The 22,147-nt window shown below is 40.9% G+C and overlaps 1 protein-coding gene across 6 annotated transcripts in view; it reads right to left on the bottom strand.

Annotated features, from left to right (window-relative positions):
• Positions 1 to 11,940, bottom strand: part of eya4 (EYA transcriptional coactivator and phosphatase 4) — a 417,250-nt gene extending 405,310 nt beyond the window's left edge. For all 6 annotated transcript variants that reach the window (XM_080192745.1, XM_080192744.1, XM_080192747.1 and 3 more), the window contains exon 1: positions 11,609 to 11,940. The gene's annotated coding sequence lies outside the window, so the exon portion shown is untranslated. The remainder of the gene's footprint in view (positions 1 to 11,608) is intronic.
• Positions 11,941 to 22,147: the final 10,207 nt, after the last annotated feature.

The raw sequence follows: 22,147 nt of genomic DNA, 5'->3' as shown, positions 1-22,147 counted from the left end.
TGGGATGTAGATGGGTTGGTAGCCTAAGGGAATTGCCATGCTGGCTGCTTTGTAGTTGATACCATTGAGACAGTTATATGCTTTGTCAACAGTGATGTTTCAGAGTGAAATTGTGGAGATGCTGCATCCCAAAGTTTCATTGCATTTTGTCCAAGTCACTTTCATAAGCTCCAACACATCTTCTTGGGGCTGTTGACTACTGGAACAGATAGGCCAATATGAATGAGTAGAGGGTTATTTTGGCTGTTATGGACGTCACCTAAGACAAAACTCTGTGCAGGGTGGGGAGTCCCATGAAGAGAACTGACCCAGCACCGGTCAGGGAATAATCCCTGTGCTATTTGGCTGAATGGAATCTTCCTCACCGTTTGGGATCATGTATTAGTGTCAGATCATTCATGGATGCCCATTCTGCAAGCACTTTACCATCACTATCCAGTCCCCAGTCTGAATGGTGACTGTTGAAATCCCCACATAAATGGCTGGTGGGGGAGGGTAGACAAGACTTGCTTGGGGGCTTGTAAATATTGGGTATGTGGATCCTACAAACCATTGGGATGTCAAAAAAAAGTGATCATTGCCACATAATTTGCTTGAGCAATGTCAGTTCAGACATAGGTGCCGTGGCCATGTTTGGCATGAAGGAGATAGTGCAAGAGGTCAAGGGCTTTGATGGAATAACAATGGGGAGCAATTGATCTCCATTCATGCAGGTCACCACACCCCCTCTGCCTACCCACCCACACCTACTCACCCCTTCATCAGTAGATAGGTTTGCCTGGGGAAGCTAATGATCCTACCAGCAGATGAAATTCCAAAGGAAGCTTCATGAGATGAGTTTACAAGGAATCCTAGTCAAAGCTGAAAGGACATTAACAACTTGCAAAGCAGGCACATCACTGTCAAATTAAGGCCAATATAGATAAATGTGAGGTGGTAACTTTTAGAAGAATAGGGAAAATCAAGGTGGTGGAGAAGAACTGCATGCAGTTTATTATGAAAATAGTATGGGGTGGTGGAGAGGATGCAGAAAAGATGCACGAGGATGATACTAGCAATCTGTGGGTATTCCTATTGGAAAAGCACAAAGAGACCTGATCTCATTTTCCTTGGAAAAAGGTGAAGGGATGACTTAATGATAGAGGTGTTTAAAATTTGATAGGGCGAATTGAGCAAAAGAATGTTTCTGCTTCTGGAGAACATTGCAACTCAAGGCCATTAGCAAAAAATAGTCAAGGAGAAATCAAATAGGTCATTCAAAAGAAGCTTCTTTACTCAGAGAGTGGTGATAATGTGAAATTTACTACCACAGGGATTGATTGAAATTTGTAGGTGTACTTAAGGGGAACTAGACAAGCCTATGGAGGAAAACAGAATACAGGATTATGATGGCAGATTTAATTGAGAGAGGAGGCTCAAGTGCAACATAAATACTAGTATGTACTGGTTGGATCAAATGACTTGTTTCTATGCCGTATATCCTCTGTGACAAGCAGTAATTTAAGGAGAAATCTTTCAATTGCTCCTTAACAAACATATACACCATTTGTGCCAAGCCAATGTGTCTATTTGATGTGATGTGGAGATGCCAGTGTTGGACTGGGGTGGGCACAGTAAGATGTCTCACAACACCAGGTTAAGGTCCCAACAGGTTTATTTGGAATCACAAACTTTCAGAGTGGTGCTCCTTCATCACCTGTTCTTGTATTATTTATCAAGTATAAAATGATATTTACTGTCTTCTGGTGGTATTCTAATTTAGTTACGTATCAATTTGTTGATAATTGAAGGTATTCTTTAAATGGAAAGAATCTAAAATTGTTTAGAGAATCCCAAATGAATATATATATATTGAACATGTATAAAGGCCTGTTAAAACATTAATCTGAGGACACATCATTGTTGAAAATGACAGCACCTCAGCATTAGATAGAGCATTTTTCTTTTTGAGATACTGAACTCTAAGTTGGATAAAATGTATGTAGGGTTTTGTTTTTAGACATGGAGTTATTTTATCATCTTTAGCAAGTATCGTACAATGGAAAAGAATATTTTGGTAAGATAAATGCAGGTAGTAAATAAATTTGGTGGCACAGTGGCACACTGGTCAGCACTGCTTCCTCGTAGTGCCAGGGAACTGAGTTCAATTCTAGCCTTGGGTGTGGAGTCTGTGTGGAGTCATAGAGGTTTACAGCATGGAAACAGGCCCTTCTGCCTAACTTGTCCATGCCGTCCTTTTTTTTAAACCCTTAAGCTAATCCCAATTGCCCACATTTGGCCCATATCCCTCTATACCCATCGTGCCCATGTAACTATCTAAATGCTTTTTAAAAGATAAAATTGTACCCACCTCTACCACTACTGCTGGCAGCTTGTTCCAGATACTCACAACCCTCTGTGTGAAATAATTGCCCCTCTGGACACTTTTATATATCTCCCCTCTCACCTGAAACCTATGCCCTCTAGTTTTAGACTCCCCTACCTTTGGGAAAAGATATTGACTATCTACCTTGTCTATGCTCCACATTATTTTATAGACCTCTATAAGATCACCCCTCAGCCTCCTACGCTCCAGAGAAAAAAGTCCTAGTCTATTCAGCATCTCCTCATAACTCAATCCATCAAGTCCCAGTAACATTCTAGTAAATCTTTTCTGCACTCTTTTTAGTTTAATAATATCCTTTCTATAATAGGGTGACCAGAATTGCACGCAGTATTCCAAGTGTGGTCTTACCAATGTCTTGTACAACTTCAAGAATACGTTCCAACTCCTGTATTCAATATTCTGACTGATGAAACCAAGCATGCTGAATGCCTTCTTTACTGCTCTGTCCACCTATGAGGAGCTATCAACATGTACCCCTAGATCTCTTTGTTCTGTACCTCTCCCTTTCTACCATTAACTGAATAAGTCCTGCCCTGGTTCAATCTACCAAAATGCATCACCTCGCATTTGTCTGAATTAAATTCCATCTGCCATTCGTTAGCCCACTGCCCAACTGATCAAGATCCTGTTGCAATTGGAGATAACTTTCTTCACTGTCCATAATGCCACCAATTTTGGTGTCATCTGCAAACTTACTAACCATGCCTCTTATATTCTCATCCAATCATTAATATAAATGATAAATAACAATGGACCCAGCACTGATCTCTGAGGCAGACCGCTGGTCACAGACCTCCAGTTTGAAAAGCTACTCTATACAACCACCGTCTGGCTTCTGTCAATAAGCCAATTATGTATCCATTTAGATACCTCACCATGGATCCCGTGAGATTTAACTTTATGCAACAACTTACCACGCGGTACCTTGTCTAAAGCCTTGCTAAAGTCCATGTAGACAACATCAACTGCACCACCCTCATCTACTTTCGTGGTTAGCCTTTCAAAAAACTCAATTAAATTTGTGAGACATGATCTTCTACTCACAAAGCCATGCTGACTGTCCCTAATTAGTCCTTGCATCTCTAAATACCTGTAGATCCTGTCTCTCAAAATATCTTCCAACAATTTACCCACCACAGATGTGAGGCTCACTGGCCTCTAGTTCCCAAGCTTTTCCCTGCTGCCCTTTATAGACAAAGGCACAACATTTGCCACTCTCCAATCTTCAGGTACCTCATCCGTGACTATCAATGATTCAAATATCTCAGCTAGGGGACCTGCAATTTCCTCCCTAGCGTCCCACAATGTTATACTTCATCAGGGGATTTATCTACCTTGATGCGCTTTAAAACTTCCAGCACCTCCTTCTCTGTAATATGTACACTCCTCAAGACATCACTATTTCCCAAATTCCCTAACATCCATGATTTTCTCAACAATAAACACTGATGAGAAATATTAATTTATGATTTCACCCATTTCTTGTGGATCCGCACATAAATGACCTTGCTAATCCTTAAGAGACCCTACTCTCTCCATTGCTATTCTTTTGCCCTTTAGGTATTTGTAGAAGCTCTTTGGATTCTCCTTTGGCTTATCTGCCAAAACAATGTTGTGTCCCCTTTTCACCCTCCTGATTTCTCTCTTTACTCTACTCCTACATCCTACAAGAGATTCACTTGATCCCAGCTCCCTATGCATGTCATGTACCTCTTCTTTTTGACCAGGGCCTCAATATCCTGAGTCATCCAGAGGTCCCGACTTCTGCCAACCTTGCACTTCACTGTAAGAGGAGTTTGCACCTTCTCCCTATGTCTGTGAGGGTTTCTTCCAGGTGCTTTGGTTTCCTCTCACAATCAAAAGATGTGCAGGTTAGGCAGATTGGCCATGCTAAATTGCCTCTTAGTGTCACAAGATGTGTAAATTCCAGGGATTAGCAGGATAATATGTAGGATTAAGGAAATGGGGCAGGGGGTGGTCCTTGGTAAAATATTCTGTTGGAGAGTAAGTGCAGACTCGATGGGCTGAATGCTCTTTTTCTACACTGTAGGGATTCTGGGATTCTATGAAATTATAGTTCTTAAGATATTAAAAATGCTTACTTGGAAGAAACAGTAACATGCAAAATTGTTTACTACAGGTATTAAATATGGTAAACTACATTGGCAAAAATATACCAAATTATACTCATAATTTAAAGAACATTATTTTAAGAATTTATTTTGAATGCTGCTTACAAAATAAGAAACAAATGCTTATTCCTCATCATACCAACTCAAGAATCAGTGATATTGCATAACAATATCTACAATATCTTCTGTAAACCTAATTCTGTGATTTACTGTTTATTGTGTTGTTTTGACAGTTAGCTTTTGGAAATTGATTTTTTAAAGCAATTACTATTCACTTCATTAAAATTATACTGTGCCTTAGACACCAACCCATGGGGACAAAATAATACAACATAGCATGCAGTAATTAAATGAAAAAGGCATGAACATTTTTACCATTTCTAGATATTAGCAATAAACATTGTATTAGAGTGTAGGGTGTCGAAATTTGCTGATGACACCAAGATTGGGGGAAAGGCAAATTGTGCGGAGGGTGTGGAGAGTCTGCAGAAGGATCTAGATAGGCTGGGCGAATGGGCCAGGAAATGGCAAATGGAATTTAATGTTGGCAAGTGTGAGGTGGTCCACTTTGGTAGGAAGAATGGTAGGAAGGACTATTACTTACGGGGCGAAAAACTGCAGCAGGCGACGGTGCAGAGGGACCTCGGGGTCCTTGTGCATGAGTCGCAAAAACCCAGCCTGCAGGTGCAGCAGGTGGTCAGGAAGGCGAATGGGATGCTGGCCTTCATAGCGAGGGGGATTGAATATAAAAGTAGGGAGGTCTTGCTGCAGCTGTATAGGGCATTGGTGAGGCCGCAGCTGGAGTACTGTGTGCAGTTTTGGGCGCCGCACCTGCGCAAGGATATTTTGGCCTTGGAGGGAGTGCAGAGGAGGTTTACTAGGCTGATACCGGAGTTGAGGGGGTTGAGCTATGAGGAGAGGCTGAATAAACTAGGCTTGTACTCGTTAGAGTTTAGAAGAATGAGGGGAGATCTCATTGAGACGTATAAGATGATGAATGGGATGGATAGGATAGAGGTGGAAAGACTCTTCCCGCTCAAAAAAGACAGTAGGACTAGGGGGCACAGCCTCAAGATAAAGGGGGGGCGGTTCAGAACGGAGTTGAGGAGGAACTTCTTCACTCAAAGGGTGGTGAATCTCTGGAATTCTCTGCCCGTTGAAGTGGTGGAGGCTGCCTCGCTAAATATTTTTAAGAAGCGGGTTGATGGGTTTTTGATAAGAGAGGGGATTAAGGGTTATGGGGAGAGGGCGGGAAAGTGGAACTGAGCCACGACAGATCAGCCATGATCTTATTGAATGGCGGGGCAGGCTCGAAGGGCCAGATGGCCTACTCCTGCTCCTATTTCTTATGTTCTTATGTTCTTATATATATGTATCAACTTGATGTGAAGTTAACAAACTGAGTAGGACTACATACCCAAACATTGAGAAAAAACAGCTGTGTGCATGCTCCCACCAACCTATTACGAAGTCATTTTTAAAATTCATTCTTAGGTTGACGGGATCACAACAAAGGTGGAATTTATTGTCCATCCCGAGACGCCCTAAGAAGTTTATGGCAGGCTGCTTTCTTAATGGTGTTCAGATTGTTCGGCCATTTCAGAGAGAAGCTGAGTCTATTGTGTTGGTAAGGAACTGTAGTCACGTATAGCCAAATCAAGTAAGGACAGCAGAATTTCTTCCCTAAAGTCAATTAATGCTATGTTCATTGTTTACTGCTGAAACTCTACTGGTGCCTTTGTTCCTCTAGACTATTCCAACACACTCTTGGCTGGTCTCCCACAATCTACCGTCCGTTAACTTGAGGTCATCCAAAACTGTGCTGCCCATGTTCTTACTTCTGTCAAGATTTACCTGTAGACCCCCAACCGTTGTGCTAGTTGACCTAATTGGCTTCCAGTATAGCAACGCCTCAATTTTAAAATTCTCATACTTGTTTCCAAATCATTCCCTCACCATGGCCCTTCCTATCTTTGCAACACACTCCAACCATACAACCCTCCACAATATCTGTGCTGATTTAATGCTGGCCACTTGATCATCCCTGATTTTAACTGTTTCACCATTGGTGGCCATGCCTTCAGCTGCCTTGACCCTAAGTCCTGAAATTTCCTTCTTAAAATGCTTCACTTTTCAATCCTCCTTTAAATGGTCTTTAAAATCTATCTCTTGGACCAAACTTTTGGCCATCTGCCCTAATATCAATGAGTGGATTGGTGTCAAATTTTCCTTTATAATGCTCTTGTGAAGTGTCTTGGATGTTTTATTGTAAAAAGGTTCTATATAATTACACATTTTTGTTGTAGTGACTTAGGTAGGGTTTTTTTTATAACAATCAGCAGCTTGTCAATTTCATCTCTATCTGCTATTTAGTTCCATATTTTTAAAAATGAGTTCAAATTTCTCGCACTGTCATGACAGAACTTGAACTCATTATTAAACCAATGTTATAATAACACCCCTTTTTACTGTACTCTATTTTGTATAAGAGGTTGGTCATGTTAGATATATCACCATTATAAAGTTTACATTTTTATGCAATGCAAGTGGCTGAATACATTATTATTCTGCATTTTAAGGAGACTATTAAAACCAAATTACCTGAGGTCCTTAACTTGTGGAATAAACATCATTGCTGCCACTTCCTATGCAGTTTTGTATATTTTCAATTCACACCTTGTGATGAATTATCCACAGATCAGATAAAAGTCACAAGATTTGATTTTTATCTGGACTATTTTCTTTTTATATATTTGGAAATATAAATTGTGGTTTAAATTAATGCTGAAATTTTAATTATTTTCTAACAGTGAAGAGATTCAGCTCTGGTTCTACATTTTCAAGACAATCTCCTCTGTTGTCTGTGAAACAACAATAACAATGAAAAAGAAAAGAGACTTGCAATTCTATAGTGCTTTTCATAATTACCAGACATCTTAAAGCACTTTAGAAGTACTTTCCTGAATTGTAGTCACTCTTGTAATGTGGGAATATGGCAGCCAATTTGTATGCAGAAAATTCCCACATACAGCAATGTGATCATCGAATCCCTACAGAGCAGAAGGAGGCTATTCAGCCCATCGAGCCTGCACCAACAACAATCCCACTAAGCCCTATCTCCGCAATCCCACATCTTCAACCTGTTAATCCCCCTAACACTAAGGGACAATTTAGTATGGCCAATCCACCTAACTTGCACTTCTCTGGAGTATGGGAGGAAATGGGAGCGCCCAGAGGAAACATACACAAACACAGGGAGAATGTGCAAATTCACCCAAGGCCAGAATTGAACACAGGTCCCTGGTGCTGTGAGGCAGCAGTGCTAACCACTGCGCCACCATGCTGGCTATGATCCCTTTAGCCCCAAGAGCTATGTCTGCCAAATGAAAAATTCTGTGAATATTAAAGAAAAAAATTAAACACATAATGACCAGATAGTCTGTTTTGTGGCTTGGCCGGAATTTTACTGGCACGCCGGCCTCGACTCTGGGGGTGGGGGTGGCTTGGAGAATGGAATTCTCCATTGACCTCGTGGGGGGGATCGTATGAACCTCAGGTGGACATGCCAGTAAAATTCCACCAGAGGATAAATATTGGTCAGGTCAGGGATAACTCCCCTGCTCTTCTTCAAATTGTACCATGGGAACTTTTACATACACCCAAGCAGGCGCAGTTTAAAATCTCATCTGAAGGACGGTACCTCCCTCAGTACTGAGATTGTCAGCTTTAATTATTGTGCAGAAACCCTGAAGTGGATCTTGAATCCAGAACCTTGTGATTGACAAGTGAGAGTGCTACCAACTGAGCCACGGCTGCACACAATTATGTTATTTGTTCACAATTTTCAAATTCAATATAGTTTTAAGAGATTTCTTTCTTCAGTCATTAAAAGCAAATCTGTCTTAAATTAACCAGCTTTAACACATTGACAATATTGGTGAATGAGTACTTAATGTGATCTTGTAACATTCCTCTGCTTGCTATGTTAATAGAGGCACTAAATCATTTAAAATAAGCAGGTTAACACCTCTGTTAAAATAATAGAGAAATGCAATAAGAGTTCATTCAGCATTAATTTCAAACAATAATTTCTAGGTTATATTTATCAAACAAACAAATCTAACATAAAATACAGAGGTCTGTGAAAGTAGAAGTCATATGTATAGCTAAAGGACACTGATTGTCGGGAAACAAAAACAAAAAAGCAGTTTTGTTTTCACAAATGAAGCTGACTGGATCACTAAATACAATCCTCCTCATCGTTTTCCTTTTGCATATAGGTATATATTTAATTACACCGGGTATTACAAGCGTTTTTGTCTATACTCTATATTTTAATTTAAAATTGAATGTTGTTTACACGATTCAGAGAATTAAAATGAACACATCAGTGATATTACAGAACTACAATGAGTGAGATCACAAAAGTTGGCTTATAAGAGCCTTATTTCCAGTTCATCTGCTCTACCAAATGTGACAAGAAATGACTTGCTGGTTATTTCAGTAGAGGTAGAGTGTTCAAGTTATTCAAACATGCTCAAAGACCATATTTTGAGTTTCCCTCATTTCTATCTTTTTTTATAATTTCTGAACTTTAGATTTCCCCCAAGAAACATAAATTTGGAGTTTACATCTATTAATAACTTTGCAATTTTTCACAAAATGTTAACACCAATGTGACCTGATGAACAAGTACAAATAAGAAACAGGATGTTTTCTAAATATATCTTCTGCTTTATTCAAATTCCTTTCAGGGACATTTGATTGTATACTATTATTGCATCAAAGTTTTACTGCAAGTTTTAAAAAACTTCCATAGTACACTGATCACAAATATGCTCTTTATATTAAATATAATTACAAAAAAGTCAGTGTGTTTTGTTTTTACTTTCCTATATGTTCTTATTCAATCTTTTTTTTTTAAAATTCTGCCTGTGTCTTTTCAGAATAAAGTAGTTTCAGTAGTAGCGCAATCTTTTTCCCAGTTATATATTTGAAATGCTTTCAAAAGTGTTTTGCATCATCACTTTTTTTTCAATATGTTCAGAAAGTTATATTATGACGAATGGTTTAAAACCGTAACGCTGGTACCGGATGTCTAAATACTGCAACCAAGGATTATCTTGGGGTTTGGAAGCATGTTTTAATCATCGTTTTTTTAAAGAAAAACAAACGCGTTTCCTTTTCAAACATAAAGGTAGTGATGAATTATTACGTGCATATTAATATTTGGGACGCTGGAATTATACTATTCATCCATTATGTTCTCGACTTCATTTCTTACAGACAGAACCGCCTGTGCTAACTGCGGACCATTTCCAAACCAATAGTTCAGCAGAGCAGCTGTTGGTGGTGCAGAGTACCGATGGCACGATCTTTTTTTTGCTGAAAATTCATTTATCCCCACTACTGTCGACTAATTGACACCAAATACGCGTATATTCAGCAAAACGGGATCAAAAATAGAAGGTGGCAGATAACGCTTTCGATGTTTGTGACGACTATTTCTGTGATTATAATCCAGTTTGCGCGTTCACTGCAATGTGACAATGTTATGTGGCAAGTGCTCTGTTGAGATGGAAATGGGAAATTGGGTGGGCCGAATGGCAGTGAAATAATATCTTAAGGGCCACTCTAAGTCGCTGACGTGCCTTTTAAATGGTGACCGTGGTGAGCATAAATGTAAATATAAAAATCAGAAACCGTTTTCTATCTTAAAGGACGTCCATCACGATGGCCGTCTTGTGCAGTCCCAAAACATACAAATGAAACGGTTGTAACACCAAATTGAATCGGTGCGATACTTTACTCTCACTGCACAGACTTGGATCAAATAATTTGATCAAACACACGGGCAGATAGAAACCCCTACTTGCGCTGAACCTGAAGTTTCTAATGTATTGCAACTGGTGAATTGCAGCCGTACGAGGTCTAGCTCTTATTTTTCTCCCCTTTCATTCTCTGGAATAAGCTTCTGATCCTCGCAATCAATACTTATTCACAGAGGAGAAATATTAACCACTCGGGGGGGCGTGTTAACCAATTTACCGTATTTTGTCAGTCCAACTGCAAGCTGTAAATAAGGTGTTCGACCAGACCAGTTTTAACCCTTTGTGCTCATAAAACAACCCGTGAAAATGATGTTGTTATCGGTTGGCGGGAACGCCTCAATGAAAAGGGAGATGACAAATAAAAAATTAGCAACATTTACCTTTATTAAAATATGGAAATACTTACTGGGCACTTTCTAAATACAGTTTCCATAACAGCTCCGATACTTGTCAGTGTTTCTTATTCGGCGTAAATGCATCGTGTCATTCGCAAAATTTAAAGTGATGCTACCCTACTTTAGTACAAGATATTAATGGGGGCATGATATATATTTTTTTCCTCTCTACCTCTCTCTCTCCCCACGCCTCCCTCGAGATGTAAAAGTGGCAAAAAAGTGAAGGAACTTGACAGCTAATCTCGACAATGATCCAAATGAGAACAATTTATTCGTTGCGAGTGTAATGAAATCGCGCTGTCGGGAAAATAACTGTTAAGTACGTGTCGTTAATCTGAAATCCAACCTGTACGTTTATACAAGTATCGAATTCAAAAGGACTGCAATGACAGCCAGAAAAGAAAACTAATGGACGGCAGCCCATTGGGCTTGAACAGTGAGCCGGCGCTAGCCTACCCTGAGAGGCAGTGGATGTGTATGTGTGTGTGCTGTAAGAGTATCCTCCTCACAGCACATCAGACATAAACACTAAATACACGTGCACTTCCACAGTACAATAACAGGCCTGCAAACACCACCAGCAAAGAAAACCATCTCGGAAACAGCATCTGCATATTCAGCGGTGTTTTATATAACCAATCCAAAATTTATCTATCCACGATTTCCGGAATTTGAACCGAATTGTCACACGGTTTACAATTCTATAACACACGTTTCTTTCTTTAAGCACGCGTTTAGGGGTTAAGTTGACAGCTTTGAAATTAATTCTCACTCGATTGTGAACGAAAGCCAGGCACGATAGTTTTGCGAGGCTACTGTGTTTTGTAGATAAATGTATAACATATATAAGACATGAAAACTTACTTTCTCAATATAATTCCAGTTTCTTCACCTCAATTTGTTTTCCTGGAAACAGTTGATTGCTCAGGTCTTCTTTGAAGCTGGGACCGAAGGGGCGGGGAAGTAAAATGGGGGACTGTTTTGGTTCTGCTATCCTCGGTTTGTCTATAGCATTGCACATATGTGTCTATGTGAGTAGCGCTCAGTCCCCCCTATATCTGACCCTGGGCTCGCGCTCAGTTCCCCTGTATCTGACCCTGGGCTCGCGCTCAGACCCCCTTTATCTGACCCTGCGCTCGCGCTCAGTCCCCCCCTGTATCTGACCCTGAGCTCGCGCTCAGTCCCCCCTGTATCTGACCCTGGGCTCGCGCTCAGTCCCCTTGTATCTGACCCTCGGTTCACGCGCTCAGTCCCCCTGTATCTGACCCTCGGTTCACGCGCTCAGTCCCCCTGTATCTGACCCTCGGTTCACGCGCTCAGTCCCCCTGTATCTGACCCTCGGTTCACGCGCTCAGTCCCCCTGTATCTGATCCTGAGCTCGCGCTCAGTCCCCCTGTATCTGACCCTGGGCTCACGCGCTCAGTCCCCCTGTGTCTGACCCTGGGCTCGCGCTCAGTCGCCCCTGTATCTGACCCTGGGCTCGCGCTCAGTCGCCCCTGTATCTGACCCTGGGATCGCGCTCAGTCCCCCTGTATTTCACCCTGGTCTCACGCACTCAGCGCCCCTGTATCTGACCCTGAGGTCGCGCTTAGTCTCCCTGTATAACACACTGACCCTGGGGCTCAGTCCTAATGTATCTAACTCTGTGCTCGCACTCAGTTCCGCTGTATTACTCACTGACCCTAGGGTCGCGCTCAGTCCCTCTGTATCACCCACCGTCCCGTGCTCAGTCCCCGTGTATATCACTCACTGATACTGGGATCTCGATCAGACCCACTGTATCTGACCTGATCTCGCGCTCTATTCCCCGTGTATCTGACCCCGTCTCGGGCTCAGCTCTCCTGTATCACTCACTGACCCTGGACTCGCGCTCAGTCCCCGTGTATCACTCACTGACCCTGGGCTCGGGCTTGGTTCCTAGCTGTCTGCCTGTGGGCTCGCACTCAGTTCCTGTCTTTTTCTCTCCGTCTCCAAACTTCTCCTGTGTGGCACCACGCTCGTTACAGTTTTAAGTCTCACAAACTAATCAAAACACTACAGTACAAAGCCGCGCCTTTCTGCCGCTAGAAAGCAAGCACATTAGAAACAAAAAAGTTAATGTAGTTCTGCATGTGATGTTCTACAATGCAAGTTTGTTTTCGCTGTTTAATACTGTACGTGTTTTGGATTTTACAGCATTCTCGGTTGCCATTTAATAAATGAATGTATGTCCAGTCTTGGGAGTAGAGTATGTCGGGATACTGGAGGATTTAAACTGTTGTGGATATATGGATGTGCGCATGTACAGCTGCAGGAAGCTCCGCCATGTGTTTCTTTATGACCCTCTCTGTAGGGTTATACTCCAACACGTTTCATTCAGATCAGGTTCAAGGATATTTATGAACTGCAAAAGTATATTGATACCTAACTGACTACACTGACAAGTGGCTTCACGCCATGGTAGACTAAATTCTCTTAAGTTGAAAAATAATATCCAACATTTTCTAAATTGAAATAAATAGACAATTGGTTAATGTTAAACCATAGGTTGTGTAGCTAGGAACTATTAATGGGGATTTTAAAACTAGCAACATTTGTATCTGTTCTAAAATAATCATTATTTGTTTTATTGAAAGAACAGAATTAGCGAAAATATATGTATTTAAAAGCTGTTTCAACATATTTCTTGCAAATCATAGAATTTAGTTGATTGGAGAGTGCTTCTGTTGTTACACATCTAGTAATTAAAAACTGAACCAAGTCCAAAAGTTCTCAGAACACAAAACAGGAAGATTGTGTCTCTTGCCAGCTGCAGCAGCAAGTTGGGCGCCCAGTCATTGATACATTGCCAAAATCTGATTGCTAACTGGTCAAGATTGTGTGGACGCTGAGAATGACTCAATATCCCCATGAAACAAAGTCACATAGACTTCTGTTGGTCCACTTCTGAGTCCTGTGGTGATGAAGGGTTGGCTGCTGGGACAGAGCTGTGAACCTGGAAATCCTTAGTCAAAAATCTGCAAACAGGAAACATGTGCATGATTATTGGTGGACATTGGTGTTGGGATGGATGGTGCCTTTGTGCAGCAGCATCAGTGACTGCTCATTCTTCCTCATGACATCCTCTGCTCACTCTTAAATTAGAAGGTTGCTAGTACTTGAAGGTAAACTCTTCATTTTTTCCTGGTTAGGGAACCATACTCTGCAGGATCACCATCAATATGATCAAGAAAATAAAACTTTTACATTTTACAATGTGAAATGTGGATAATCGCAAGAGTGACCATCCAGAAAGCAAAACTGCAGCCGCATCATGTCTATTGTCAACTCTCCAAATTGGTATTGCTGCTCTCAATGAGTAGTGCCTTCCTGGGAAAGGACAGCTTAAGAAATAAGCAGGGGCATGTACCATCTACTGGAAAGGAAACCCTCATGCCCAAGGAGTTGATTTTGCCCTCTGGAATAGTATTTACTATGCACTGCTGGAACTTCCCAATTGCACAAGTGAAAGACTCATGACACTTCACTAACAACTCAGCAATAATCAGTATGCAACTCATGCCTTAACCCTTGACTCCAATGAAGATGGACCTTGAAAAAGTCCCCACTCTCATCCCAAAAAGAAAAAAGGTCATCCTTTAATAGTGTCTTTCATGCCAGGGTTGCCCCTAACTCTGATATCTGGAATGGAGCCACTGGGGAAAATGGGGTGAAAAAGCCAATGCAAACACCATCCTCCCACTGGCAGAGCTTTTTTTTATTCATTTGAAGGACATGGGCATCGCTGGCTGGCCAGTATTTATTGCCCATCCCTTGAGAAGGGCAACTTGGCTGCCTTCTTGAGCAATTGATACAACCGAGTGGCCCGCTAGGCAATTTAAGAGGGCAGTTGAGAGTTAACCACGTTGCTATGGCTCTGAAGTCACAGGTAGGTTAGACCAGGTAAGAACAGCAGACTTCTTTACCAAAAGGACATTAGTGAATCAGATGACAATGCGTTCATGGTCATTGGTAGATTCTTAATTCCAGATATATTTTAGTCAATTCAAATTCCACCATCTGCCATGTTAGGATTTGAACCTGGGTCCCCAGAACACTAGCTGAGTTTTTGGATTAATAGGTAAGTGATAATACCACTAAGTATTCACCTCCCCTAAGAGATTTTCAAAGTTCTCCCTCTGGGAGAAAAAAAGTTCTTCTCATCTCTGTTCTAAGTGAGAGACCCATTATTTTTACTCTGTGTCCCCTGATTGTAGTCTCTGTAACAACTGGAAACATCCTTTCAGCATTCACTGGATCCATCCATCCATTGGACAGTGAGAGCCTTTTACCTCGGATGGTGATGGCTAACACAAGGGGACATAGCTTTAAATTAAAGGGTGGTAATTATAGGACGGATGTCAGAGGTAGGTTAGTAAGGTTGTGGAATGCCCTGCCTGCAGCAGTTGTGGACTCGCCAACTTTAAGGGCGTTCAAATGGTCAGTGGATAGGCATATGGATAACATTGGAATAGTTTAGGTTAGAAGGTCATTAGATTGGTTCCACTGGTGGGTGCAACATCGAGGGCCGAAGGGCCTGTACTGCGCTGTAATGTTCTATGTTCTACCTGGTCAAGGCTCCTCAGGATCTTATATGTTTCAATAAGACCACCTTTCATTCTTCTTCAAGCCCAGCATGCCTAACCTTTCATCATAAGATAAAACCCCATCTCCTGTGTCAGTCAAGTGAACCTTCTCTGAAATGCTTTTAACGTCTTTATTCTTAAATAAGGAGCCCAAAACTATACACAGAATTCCAAATGTGGCCTCACCAACACCCTGTATAATTATAGCAAAACTTCCCTACTTGCATATTCTATTCCCCTTGCAATAAATGCCAAAATTATATTTGCTGTTCTAGTAGAGCTACAACACTGGCATCAACCTGACAATATAGCAGATTGCCCAGATATACCCTATTCACAGAAAGCAAGCCAAACCCAATCAGGCCAATTACTATTCTATCAGCGTTCTCCCTATCATCAGCAAATTGATGGAAAATGTCATCAAAGATACTATCTTCTGGCAATACTCAGCAATGACCTGTTCACTGATGCTTAGTTTGGGTTCTGCCAGGATTATTTAACTCCTCACCTCATTACAGCCTTGGTCCAAACCTGGACAAAAGAGCCAAATTCAAGAGGTGAGGTGAGAGTGACTCCCCATGACATCAAGATAGTATTTGACTGGGTGTGGCATCAAGCTCATAACAAAACTAGAGTTAAACAGAGTCAAGGGGAAAGCTTTCCATTGGTTGGAGTCATATATAACTCAAAGCAAGATGGTTGTGGTTGTTGGAGGTTAATTATCTCAGTTCGGGCATGTTGCTGCAGAAGTTCCTCATGGTAGTTTACTTATTAGTTTCACAAGTCGGCTTACATTAACACTGCAATGAAGTTACTGTGAAAATCCCTCAGTCCGATGCCTTTTCGGGTACACTGAGGGAAAATTTAGCATGGCCAATACACCTAATCAACATGTCTTTCAGACTGTGGGAGGAAAACGGAGGATCCGGATGAAACCCAGGCAGACACAGGGCGTACAGACAATGACCCAAGCTAGGAATCAAATCTAGGTCCTTGGTGCCAATGACTTTACCTCAATCATAAGCTCAGATGTTGGGATGTTACTGACGATTGCACCATGTTTAGTACCACTCATGACTCTTCAGATACTGAAGCAATCTGTGTCCAAATTCAGGAAGACCTGGACAACATTCAGTCTTGGGCTGACAAGTGGCAAGTAACGTTTGCACCCGACAAGTACCAGGCAATGACCATCTCTAACATGACAGAATCTAACCATCTCCCCTCAACATTCAATGGCATTGCCATCACTGAATCTCCCACTATCAACATTCTGGGTGTCACCATGACCAGAAACTGAACAGCACCAGCAAGTCACAGGGTGGGTATTATGTGGTGAGTAACTTACCTCCTAACTTCCCAAAGCCATCTACAAGGCACAGAGCAGAGTCAGATAGAATACTCTCCACTTATCTGAATGAGTCCAACTCCATCAACATTTAAGAAGGTTGATACCATTCAGGGCAAAGAGCACTCTTGATTAGCTCCCCATCCACCACTTCAACATTCATTCCCTCCACCACTAACGCATAGTGATGGCAGTGTGTACAATTACAAGATGCATTGTAGCAACTCACCAGGGCTTCTTCGGCAGCACCACCTAAAGTACCTCTCTGACCAAGAAGGACAAAGGCAACAGAAACCTGGAAACACTACCTGCAAGTTGTCATCCAAACCACACAACATCCTGACTTGGAACAATATCAGAGTTCCTTCACTATCCCTGGGTCAAAATCCTGGAACTACCTCCCTAACAGCACTATGGGCATACCTATACCACACGGACTGCAGTGGTTCAAGGAGATGGCTTACCACCAATTTCTCATGGCGATAAGTGATTGACAATAAACAATGATCTAGTAGTGATACCCATATCTTGTGAAAGTATACAAAAGATAATGTACTCTGAAGTGTAATGTATGACTACAATGAAAATATCAATTACAGGTAGAAAAATAGCCTTAAATTTCTACTGAAAGGCATTTTAATTGCGTGACTCAGAAACTTGCACAAGCACTTGAATAATATTGCCCTAATCATATTTATGGCAGCTAAGTGTAAAATGCCCAAATGCATATCTTCAGTTTTTTTTGAATAAAAGTTGTGGTGATGTTTAGCCAATCCGTTTTAACAATTTGGGACAGTGAGGACCCACTCCACCCTTTCTATGCATTTTACACTTCATGTACTATTGCCTAGAAATGACATTTTGGATAATGCTAATTTATAATCCAGGACCAATGGATGGTTATCAATTGATTCCTTCACTTCCATGTATTTGTTAACAATATCATATTTTTAATTTACTGTTGCTCCAATCAAGCTCCCTTATTGCTTCTTGGTTATGCCCAATACAAGAAGTTTTAGGGCAGGATGTTATCATCAGAATCATAAGAACTAGGAGCAGGAGTAGGCAGTTCAGCCCCTTGAGCATAAGATCTCATCTTGGCCTCATTTCCAATTATCTGCTCATTTGTAGCCCTTCAAACTCTTAATAATTAAAAATCTGTTCACCTCTTCCTTAAATTTATTCAAATTCACCACGTTCTGAAGAGGTGAATTTCACAGCCTTTGAGAGAATTAATTTCTTTTCTGTTTTAAATCTGCCACCCCTAAAACTATGAGTTCTTGTTCTAGACAGTAATAATTATAGAAAATGTGTGGACTGTATAGATGATACCTTTTATTACATTGTTTTTTCATGCAGGTGTTTGCCCAAACATTGCAATCATACATTTGTTGGGAATTTAATTGAAATTAAAATGCGCTTCTGCAATTTCCTAATATTTGGAGGCAAGCACTGACTAGCTGCTTGGTGCTGGCTTAATGTAATAGGAACATAGAATTTGGGGCAGAAAAAGGCAAATACAGCCCATGGAGCCTGCTCTGCCGTTCAATCAGATCATGGCTCATCTCTCCTTGGTCTCAAATACACCTTCCCGCCCGTTCTCCATATCCCCTTATCCCTTTTTAAAATAGATATACAATGACTTCTTGCCCAATGACCGAATACGTTTAAGCATAATTGATATTAGCTCGAGGCAGACTAAAAGTTGCTTTCATGTGCATATTGCTGGAAACCAGGCGATGTAATTAGAGTTGCTAAAATGTCAAGCAAAACAAAGAATTTGAATTAGGCTCAACAATTTGGTAGCTTCAAAACAGCAAACGGGATCATCATTATCGTATTGTACTTTTGGGCTCCGAGACTGTTATTCCTTCCTATTCCTCGTGGATAAACAGCTTCCAATACCATGCCGAATCCATAGATTACGTTGAGAGGTCAGTATACCACGCTTGAATCGGGTTTGGGGCAGAGCTGAGGGGCATGCAAGCGCTTATAGAGTGGAAGTGTATTCAATAGAAACTACTGCAGTGTTCCTATTTAAATGTGGAATATCAAAGGGCCCTTTTCCAGGTGGCAAAGTGTTTTAGTACTTTAACTTGTATAATACAAAAGACAAGTTTAACAGAAGGTGTCATATTTGCACACTCTATATTTTATTTATGACCATCAGTGGTGAACCCAGTGATATTATATTCCTCCACTGAACAGTAGCTATCTAATGCTTTTAAGACAGCCTCTATAATAGAACGGCTAGTCTTACAAAAGGTGTCATCTTTACATACTCAGTCATTTATTTATAACCCAGAGAATGACTTCAGCGACTTCCTTGCTTAATCAGCAAGGAAATAGGAATAAAATAGCAAGGGATCACGATCGTTTCTCCGAAGCCAATGAGAACTTAGCTAAAATCCAATGAGTTAACATAAAATCTTTTTGAGCATTACATGTGTTGAAAACAGCCGCACCAAATTCAAGAGACACTTTCAATGTCTTTGACTCCGTTAATGCACAACATCCGATGGAAGTCAGGATATTGGCAACGTCAACAGTCCATGTGCTGAAAGGTCAGCATCTACCAACAATGGAGGCACTATGAGAGCAACTGCTCCAAGTCCTTCCCATAGGACAAGATTTCACAGGGCCTTAAAACTCAAAAGCTTCACATTCACAAACGTTTCAATGTATTAAAAAAAACAGAAGTTGCAGATTTGAGAATCCTCACTCAGTAAGCGGAGCGTGTTTTAAATTCTATACTAAATATGCAATTTGCTGGAGTCAGTGGGTTAATTCAGGTGTCCCATCCTGCAAAATATAACATTTCAGTAAGCGCGTCTGGACGAGAGCAGTTAGGGTAAAGCTTACAATCCATGAAGTTGGGTCAACTGAGACAACTGTCATTTCAAACTAATCGTCTTGGTTAGCGCGCTGAATAATGCAAAAGAAGCGGCTTTGGGGGAAAAAAGGAGGAACTAATACTAACTGCCGCAAATAAAAAAGCATTTGGAAAGATATTATTGGTTCTTTTTTCAGAGCGGGGAGATGTTAAAGGTGAGAATATCTTTTGTCTAATTTTAATTTTCCGTTTTCATTCTTCCCCACTTGAGGTAATATCCTAACATGTACATGTCCATGACTGACCGATCGATGCCGTGCTCTCTGTCCATTTACGTTTCATTATTTGCATACGTGCACTGGGGATAGCTTTCAACCTGTTCAAATGATCCTCTACTAATACAGTTATTGTTCAGACTGTCATTCCCTCTGACTGTACCTGCAGCAGAGGTCATGAGCGGAAAAACAGTTTTCGAAGAAGAATATTCTCTTTATTTGTTGCGGGGCAGGGGGCGGGGAGGGGGGCGCGGGTAGTAAGTTTGATTTGGGACTGGTTTTCGAAACTAAAATAAAACTTTAATAAAACGCAACTCTGCATATCGTCGGCGAAAATTTTGCCAAGTGTCAAAACGCACAACATTCAAAACATACAGCTGGGCTCTCAAAGTGAAAACTAAACAAAAAAAACAAGCCTTTTATGCGCGAGTGCCTGGCGATGTGTGTTGCGAAGCAACCGGGTGGTATTAATGTGCTTAAACAATAAATAAAATGTGCTTATTATTATCCTCTTTATACCCAGCACAAATGTAAAGAGAGATAAGCCCCGGCTGACATTTCTTAACGAATAAGGGTAAAATGAGCTGGCTGCGAATGCATTACAGCTTTACTGAATAGGAATCATTTAAGTAAAATTAAAACTCCCATTCATTGAGTGTCAACTCTGTAATTTTGGACAAAAAACCCTGCTGTGTGGTTTAAAAGTGCCAAGGAAACCGCGTCAACAGAATGAGAAACGTTTAACTTGAATAAAATATAACTAAATTTTATAAACGAACATGTACTGGTCCTCAGGGATAGAGAAGGAGAACTGCCCAGAGATAGAAAACGAAGCTCCGTCAAATACAGATCCGTTGAAGTCAGGTATCTTACACAGAATTGCATATAGTTTACTCCAGAAATGGCGAGTGGACGGAGTCCCGCCATAAAACTGGCAAAGAGATGCACCATAAGTTCTGATTTTGGGCACTGCTGAGAGATTGGTCAGCAGCCTTGCGAAGACCTAAAACATGACCATCACGGCATGAACCTCACTATTGCTTGTCATGAAGGCTCTAAGATTACCCCATGAGTACAAATTCATCTCACTGCAGCCATTTGGGTTGGTAATTTATGCGGTAAGGAGGGGAATAACAACATTGCAAACCCGGAAAGGGAGGAATAAAATTGCAGAGCCTCACACCTGCAAGTAGAAAAAGAAATGTTTCTAGAGGTTTTTAAAGTTATCACATTCACATTTTTTTCTACCTTTCGTTTCTGTCATTAATGTCTCTCTTAATTGTGTCTTTTCCATTCCCTCCCTTGACTTCTCAATCCGCTCCTAATTTGACTTTAATTCACCTATTTCCTTCTCTATTATTTACTCTGTACATCCTTAAATATAAGTGGTTGGAGATATAGACCGATGTTCAGGAGTTTCCAGCTGTGCTGTCGATTAGGCCTGACTGAAAGCATTGCCGGATGGATTCACTTGGCTGTGGAGATTAAGTTCAGTACACATAATTCTGTAATATATTACACATTGGTTTGGTGCTATCTGTACTAGTTTAGATGACTTTTCTTTGTTAATGTGAATTTAAACTGCTAATTAAATCCCAACTCCTTTGATTCAAAGTCAATAAATAGGCCATGAACCTGTATAATTTACTGCATCTAAGTGAAGATAATTCGGAGTGCTTGGGCCATTCTAACACTTGAGCATATAATCAAAGCTCACACTTAAATGCACTGCTGATGATGCTATTTTTCTGAATGAGTTATTAAAATGAGATTCTCTCCCCAACCTCTCACAGGCGAGTGTGAAAGACTCATTCAAAGAACAGCAGGCCCAATTCACTGAATATTTTGACGAATATTTGTTCAACAGCAAGTAACACTTAAAATGGATTACCTCGTCATTGATCTCACTGACATTTGAAGGACCTTGCTGTGTGCTATTTGTCAGCAAAACAACACAGACAAAACTTAAGCAAAGTACACTGATCATTGATGATATGAACATTGTTTAAAATTTAAAAAGTTTTAAAAAGATAATTATTTATTAGTGTCACAAGTAGGCTTACATCAACATTGCAATGAAGTTACAGTGAAAACCCCCTAGTCGCCACATTCCAGTGCCTGTTTGGGTACACTGAGAGAAAACTTAGCATAGCCAATGCACCTTACCAACACATCTTTCAGACTGTGAGAAGAAACCAGAGCATCCCCACACAGACATGGAGAGAACGTGCAAACTCCACAAAGACAGTGACTCAAGCCAGGAATTGAACCTGGGTCCTTGGAAGTGTGAGGCAGCAGTTCTAACCACTGTGCCATTGTGAGATAAGTATAGTTCTTTAGTTT

Source organism: Carcharhinus amblyrhynchos, chromosome 7 (genome assembly GCF_965287045.1).
Source record: "Carcharhinus amblyrhynchos chromosome 7, sCarAmb.v2.hapA, whole genome shotgun sequence".
NCBI classification, from domain to species: Eukaryota; Metazoa; Chordata; class Chondrichthyes; order Carcharhiniformes; family Carcharhinidae; genus Carcharhinus; species Carcharhinus amblyrhynchos.
Note: the sequence above shows the minus strand (reverse complement) of the source record. Positions and strands in the feature narration are given on the sequence as shown.